This window comes from Crocodylus siamensis, chromosome 2 (assembly GCF_052110815.1).
Source record: "Crocodylus siamensis isolate JL-2025a chromosome 2, ASM5211081v1, whole genome shotgun sequence".
Lineage (NCBI taxonomy): Eukaryota > Metazoa > Chordata > Crocodylia > Crocodylidae > Crocodylus > Crocodylus siamensis.
Window position 1 is genome coordinate 167,615,364 of NC_143396.1, and position 7,231 is coordinate 167,622,594.

A 7,231-nucleotide genomic window follows, 5' to 3' on the forward strand; every position below is an offset into this window, starting at 1 on the left:
ATAAGGGCTTTTTTTAAAACCTTAGTAATTTTGTTTGTCCTTCCAAAGTGCTTTGGAACTTCCCTTGTCCTGTCTCCTGTCTGAGTTCTCAAAGATAATCACTAATTCCATGGCTCCTTAACCTTTTTAGGTTCAAGGCATCTCTCAAAATATGCCAGCTTTTAGTTTTCACTCACTTTTTGACGTAAGAAAAATAATAGATCAATTATTCTGTTGCAAACAGCTCAGAGAACCTGCAACAGGTCAATTTTTTTTTTAACACCATGGGAGCATCTACACCTGAGATTAATGCACATGAATAAACTCCAGGGATAATTGCTTCAGTGTTTATTTGTGCACACCACGTGGAGCCTAGCTGGAGCAGCCCAGGTTGACAGGAGATCTGGGGATCAGCCTGGCATCCCGGGTTGCTCCAACTGGGCTCTACATGTTGCAGCTGTCTGAGACACAAGGGTGCTTCAGCCTGGTGGCTGCCCACTGACTGGCCTTACACTGGGTGAGGTGGCGAATGCACAGGTTGTTGTGCCCCAGCTAGCCTGGGCAGCATCATACATGTGTGCAGCTGTGCACAGAACAAAACTCCATAGCAGGGTAGTACTTGTACTTTACAAGTACTACTCTGCTGTGGAGTTTATTAGTTTTCTGTGCCCTAGTAGAGACACCTATGTAGACACTGAGATGTTTACTGAACAGTTACTTAGTCAGATGTGCAGTAAATATCTCATGTAGAATGTGTCCCATGAATTCTTATTTTAAATCATGGGGTTTATCTTATGAATATCTAGTTCAACCAGCTCTTAAATAATCTAGTGTGATTTTCATTAAGCATCAATGACCAAAATATCTAATTTATCTTTTTAACCTACTCTTTATTTATTCATCTCTTTGTTAAAATTAACAGCATCACATATCTGGTCAAAACTACCCTTTTTTAAAAAGAGCAAAGTAAAGAAACATTGAGCATGATTTCATTCATTGCAGCCATCATGTGTTATATGCTTGCTTCCCCTGTTAAGCAATGGATATATACTTTCCTTCATCTTCCTCATACTATTCATGTCTTATATATAGGACTGCTCCTTTCCACTTTTCATATTCTTGCTTTTGCTATTCCTTGCTTTTGCTTATCCATAGCTTTATCCCTATGTTTCCACTGTTTTTGTACAATACTTGTTTTCAATTTTTCAGGGCACTTAAGAACTTCTGATATGGCTACAATGGATTCTTGGATTTCCTATCTTTCTTTCACATCTGAATAGTTCAGCATTGTTTTGTTTTAAAAATATTTTAGCCCAGCAATTGTGACTATTGAACTAGAGGGTAAATGTGGTAAAGGGAGAGACAAATTTAACTAGATTGGGATCAACATAAGCATAATAAACATGAAATGAGTGAATTTCTTTTTATTCTTTATTATTTTGTTTAATAAGTTGCTTTGATTTCTTTCTATAACCGAATGGTCTTAAATAAAAAGATGTTACAGTTATGGAAGTGAAGAAAAAGGGGAAAAAAAATAACCTAAGATCTAGCAAAAAAATGTAAGGGAGAGATGTTTCCTTAACTTTTCTGTGTATGTTTGTAGTATGATGACAAGAGGACCAGAGTATAATAAACAAATTCAATGAAACAAGAAAAGGAATTACTTACCACCCCAGAAAAAGGTTGGAGTAGGAGGAAGAATTTAAAGTTTTCATAAATGCATTTGGAGAAAGTTCTGTAATAGGACAGAAGGATGGAGAGTCTATGAGATGTGGCTGAGTTGCCATCACTGGAGAGACTCCATAGCACATTGAAGGGAACTTTAGTGGAATAGGAAGCTGCAGAGGAAGGAAAGACATCTGTTCAGCAAAGCACCTTGTTAGAAAGAACGCTAAGCACAGTGGTATAAAGGACTGTATCTGGTTCCTGTTGTCTATCGCTCTGTAAAGATGAATATCCAAAATGTTGAAGTTACTGAAAATATCTAATGAGTCCAAATTTCCAGATAGCCTGAAGCCTGAAATTCACCACAATCAAGTACATTCATTTCCAGAATCTAGTAAAATGTCTTTGGCGTTTTGAGTTTACTGTAGTTGGCTTTCTGGGTGGGCAGAATTTGACCATACATTGTGCAGACTAAAGAGAGATATTTGGGCTTTGAACATGGAACATTTTATGTCTAGTTATTGATATTTATCTGAGAGATCTGTATTGGAGCAGAAGGTCCCTGAGCTCATTATTTTTATTTTCCTCAAAGGAATCATATCACTACTAAGTCCTAAGTTCTACAAATCTCAAAATTTAATTAAAACATACTAGATATGTCTACACAAGATGTTTAACTACACAGTAGCATAGTTTACTGCACAGTAAGTGTGCACATCTACACATGTACATGCTTATTGCACAGTAAGTAACCCTACTTACAAGTAAATTAGATATATGTAAATGCAAGTAGCAAATGCATGTGTAAGTAGTTACTGTGTAGTAATGCATGCCTAGACACAAAACAGGAGCAAATTTGCTTCTAGTCAGCCTTGCCACTAGGGAGAAAGCTGAAGCTAGCCCCAGGGCTATAGGGCTTGGAGCCTCTCCCACCTCAGGGCTGGTCTAGCTGTTAGGCAGCCTCAGCCTCAGACCCTTAAAAGCCTGCAGACATTGTGAACCCTAGGGCAAATGCAGCAGACAGAGGCCACTCCATGCCCCTGTGTTCTCCTGTGCAGGCCACAGATGAGTTGTACCACCTGCCTCGACCCTGGAATTGCTGCCTGACATTGCCATGCTACACAGCTGCCAGGCCTGTGATATCCAGGCCTGTAGGCTGCTCCAGGCTCCTGTCAGGTCTTTCAGCACCCAGACCCACTTGCAGGCAGCTCCTGGCCACTGAGGCCAGCTCCAGCTGCCCACAGCCTACACCCAGCAGCTTGCCTGGAGCCTGCAAGTGCTGTGCAGCATTGCCTCACCATCAGGTTGTCAGTCCTATGCCATGCCCCTGTGCCAGGCAATGCAGGGAGTTACCCAGGATCAGCAGCAAAGGGACAGCAGTGTGGAGGCCCAGAGAGCCATCACAGGAGACATGATGGCCTCATTGTTGCCCATGCCAGTCCCTGCCACCTGGGGCCCCAAGTGCACCATGGAGGAGACTGGTGACCTCATAACACTGTGGGGTGAGGTGGAGGTACAGCAGCAATTTGCATGGGGCAGCCACTCCAATGCCCAAATCTATAAGAGGCTGTTAGGCCAGATGGAGAAAGGTGGGCAGGACTGGTTGGTGCAGCAGTGTTGCATAAAGGTAAAGGCCTAGTGGGTACAATGCATTTCCATCTCCACCCACAATCAATGGTCAGGGAGCACCCACAGGACCATGCCCTTTATGCAGCAGCTGACAAAGATCCTTTCATTTTGGGACCCAGGTGACAGCCATGCTGTGCACTGATGGCTTGTCCAAGCCCCCATCCTGGTTTGGCACTTATGGTAATCTGTCACTGGAGGAGGGCTGTTCAGGGCACCATCAGCCCAATCCCACTGAGCTCCCTGGCTGCAGCATCCACCAGCAGTTCAGGGAACCAGGCCATCAACAGCTCTACAGTCTCAGCCCCAGCCACAAAGTGAGGCTGGCCATATCAGCACCAGTTCCTCCCTTGGGGGGCCCTGCCCAGATGCCCATGTGCAGCTCCCCACCCCACCATTCAACATGTCCACTGGGAGCCACACACTGTCCCTGCCAGCCAGGACTGACCAGAGCCACCATCCATGCAAGCCTTACCCACATAGTAAGCACCCACTCCATCCTGGTATCTGCCCCTGTCCACCCTCCTTAGCCAGCCTATCTGCACTCCTCTGGTCCCTGGCTTCCTCCAGCAACACCATGCAGGGAAGCAGGGAATAGTGCAAAACTTTATTGAGCAGCCTGTGCCCCCACAGTTAGGTTGGCACAGGCCTCCTACATGCTGAGGAGCACATTGGTGCTGGCAGTGATGTCCTCCTTGGCTGTGGTGAGGCAGGGATGTGTAGTGCATTGACAGGTATCCCTCCTTTGACAGTGGAGGTTATAGGGCAGCTCAGGCTTGCCACCCACACTGTTGAAGCTCAGGGTCTCATCATGTGAGGTATGAAGGTGTGCCCAGGGCACCATGGAAATCATCAGCAGCAGGGCATAGTAGGTTAGGCACCCGCTGGTCCATGAAAACAGCTCCCTGTGTAGCACCCTGTACACACAAAGCAGGAGCAAACTAGGAATGCACCACGGGCATGGGGGTGGGAGTTAACTACAGAGTGCCTCCCCAGAGAAGCCCCCTGAATGTAGGCCAGGGGCATGGGCAGCTCCTTCTGTAAGTCATTCAGGAAACCTGTACCCAGGTACCATAGACAGCACATGAGAGTGGATGGCTTGCAGGAGGAGATGGGGAGGGGGGAAACAGGTTCTGGAGCTGCAGCAGTGAGTACTGCCAGTAGGTCTGTCCCACCTTGGGAATGGGGCAGGAGAGGCAGGCTGCCTGCAGCCAGCACCCAGCAGCCTGCCATCCAGTGGGGAGTGAGTAGGGATGGGGGACTGAGTTGGTGGTCACCTGGGCCTGGGCCTGCCAAGAAGACTTACTGTGGTCTCTGGGCACCCATGCACACCTGACCCCTGATCTGTGGCCAGGCACTCCCCGGCCTCTGGTACAGAGCATCGTATCTCTGAAATGTTACAATTTCCCACAAACAGCTTCTTTCTCATCGTTCTACAGGGCGTGTAGCTGCATACAGGAGAGAGGCCATGGTTGGCAATCAAGATGCAGCCTCAGGGTCCTCATCACCCATGGCTGGGGCCCTCTGGATGCATCAGCTGTGCAGGAGGTGGATCCAGGACTGCACCATCCTCCTGGACTGGCTGGGGATAGCATCGGAGGACTGTCTGGCAGATGCATGGGCCTAGCAGGCAGAGCATGTGGCTTGCCAGGACAGGCAGTAGACAGAGATTGTGGCTTATAAGGATGTATAGGACCAGCATGAGGAGGCATGGGACTGGCATGAAGAGATGCAGGCCTGGGCAGACTGGTAGTTCAGGGCACAGCTCCTGGCCCTGCAGTTTGAGTGAGTGCATGCTCTGTGGAAGCAGAGCACAGTCCTGGACAGGGCAGTGTAGGCCATGGAGGATGACTGCCAGATACTGGACACCACACTAACCCTGGCAGTCACCTTCATGCCATCTGTTGCCTGGCCCCTCACCCTAGCCCCTCCTGCCCTCTGGCTGTGGAGGGGCTCCTGCCTCATGGAGGTGGGCAGCAGGCCCCCTCATGGGCCTGGGAGGAAGTCTGTCCCCACCTCCATGAGCTAGGAGCCCCTTCCTCCACAGCCCCCTGCCCTGCGGTCTTCAGTACCCAGCCCTCCCACCTGGGTGCACGCCCACTTTCACCCTGACTTGACATGTGCACAGGCAGAGCTTCCTGCAGTGGGGCCAGAACTGCACTCCAGACCTGCAGGACCTGGACAGTGGCTGCTGGAGGGAGATCCACCTGCACTGGAGGATTACTGGCCACTGTCAACCCTTGGTGAGACCCTCACCCACCATGCTCACCTCAGCATGTGCAACCACAGGGAAACAGCCAAAGGCCTGGATGCTGTCTGTCTGTCCCCAGGCTGTGCTGTCTAGGAGCCCCAACCCTATAGCTACCCATGCTGGGAGGGCACACAGGCACACCACAGCACTCCACTTGTATATAGTTTGCACAGGGAAGAGAGGTTTTTATTCTTGGTGGGTAGAGTGGGTGCAAGAGGGGCTATATTTGTTGGGGAGGGAGGAGACAGAAGGGGTCTGTCTGATGTGAGGGGAATAACAACTGTTGTTTAGAGATGTGTCTGCAGTGAGTGTGGTGCTGGGGGTGGGCAGTGGGATAGGAGGTCCATTGGAGGCTGTCCAGCTAGGCTACAGTGGGGAGTGCAGGAGGAGTTTGTCAACCAGTGCCTCTTGCACCCAGTGCCCTGGACCCTCCTGGTGGGTGTTTGTTTCTCCCAGGGCCTCGGCAAGTGGAGCCCACCACTGTCACTGTGACTGCAGCTGATGCTCCCACTGCCTGGTTTCCCCACCCCCACACCTTGCCTCCTCCAACCAGTCAGAGCAAGTGGCAGTGGGAGGCACAATGGACTCACTGCCTTCTGGGACACTGGAAGACTTTAACTTGGGTGGAAAAGCTGTGGAGAGTGGCCACAATTTAATAAAACTGTTAAGCCAAATAATGAATTCTTTAAGCCATTTAAAAGGTGTTAATGTGCAGCCAGTCTGGTTAAGATCTCCAGAAGCTGCCTATAGTTACTGTGTAATGAGGTCCCCAGTTGCCTCAGGTGGACAACCTTTTTCTCCTATGTTCTGGGTAGACATTCTGAACTATTGGGTAAAAGGGTCCTCCTTTCCATAGATTTCATATACATTAGGGCTGGAAGGGACCTAGGACATCCTGGAGGGCACTGAACACCTCCAGAACAGCCTCCCCAAAAGTGGCCTTTCCCGCCCCAAAGAAATGGCTGAGAACATCGGGTCCAGCCCCCTGCCCAACAGGTAGGAAGTCTGCTGGAGTCAGATCAACCTAGCAAGACAAACTTCCAAGTGTTTCTTAAAGGTTTCCAGAGAAGGTGCTTGCACCACTTGTGAGGGAGTCTTTTGTGAATTCTGGAGACTCAGACAGTAAAGAAGTTTCTCCATATGTCCAATCTAAAATGTTCTTCCAGCAGTTTGTGACCATTAGACCTTCTCTTTCCTTGGCGTGCCATGGTGAACAGACATTCTCCCAGTTCCAGATGCACACCCCTTATATACTTATAGGCTGCCAACAAGTCACCAAATTGATGTGCAGCCCTGCCAATCCTATAAGTATGATGTGGGTTTTCTCTCCTGAGGTGCAGCACCTTGAATTTCTCCGTGTTGAATGTCACCAAGATTTGACTGCCCACTTTGCAAGCCTGTCCAGGTCAGCCTGAATTGTGAGCCTATGTTGTAACGTGACCAGTTGTGAAAAGTGGTTTGCATTGTAATTTGTTCCCTCTCAGGATCAGTCCTGAGAGACTGGAGTCAGAGGTTTTTTTTTCATGAGGAATGTGCCCCCACAAGTAGTTGGGTTTTGTTATCTTTGATAGATTCTGGTGTGCAGTTTGTGGGGGTACTGGAGATAGTTGGCAGGTTTTGTGTTTTTAGCTGTAGGAAGTTGGCTTTAGTTCTAGTGATGTAGTTAGGTGCTTGCTTGATTGTGCAAACCACTTTTCAGAGCTGGGGCCA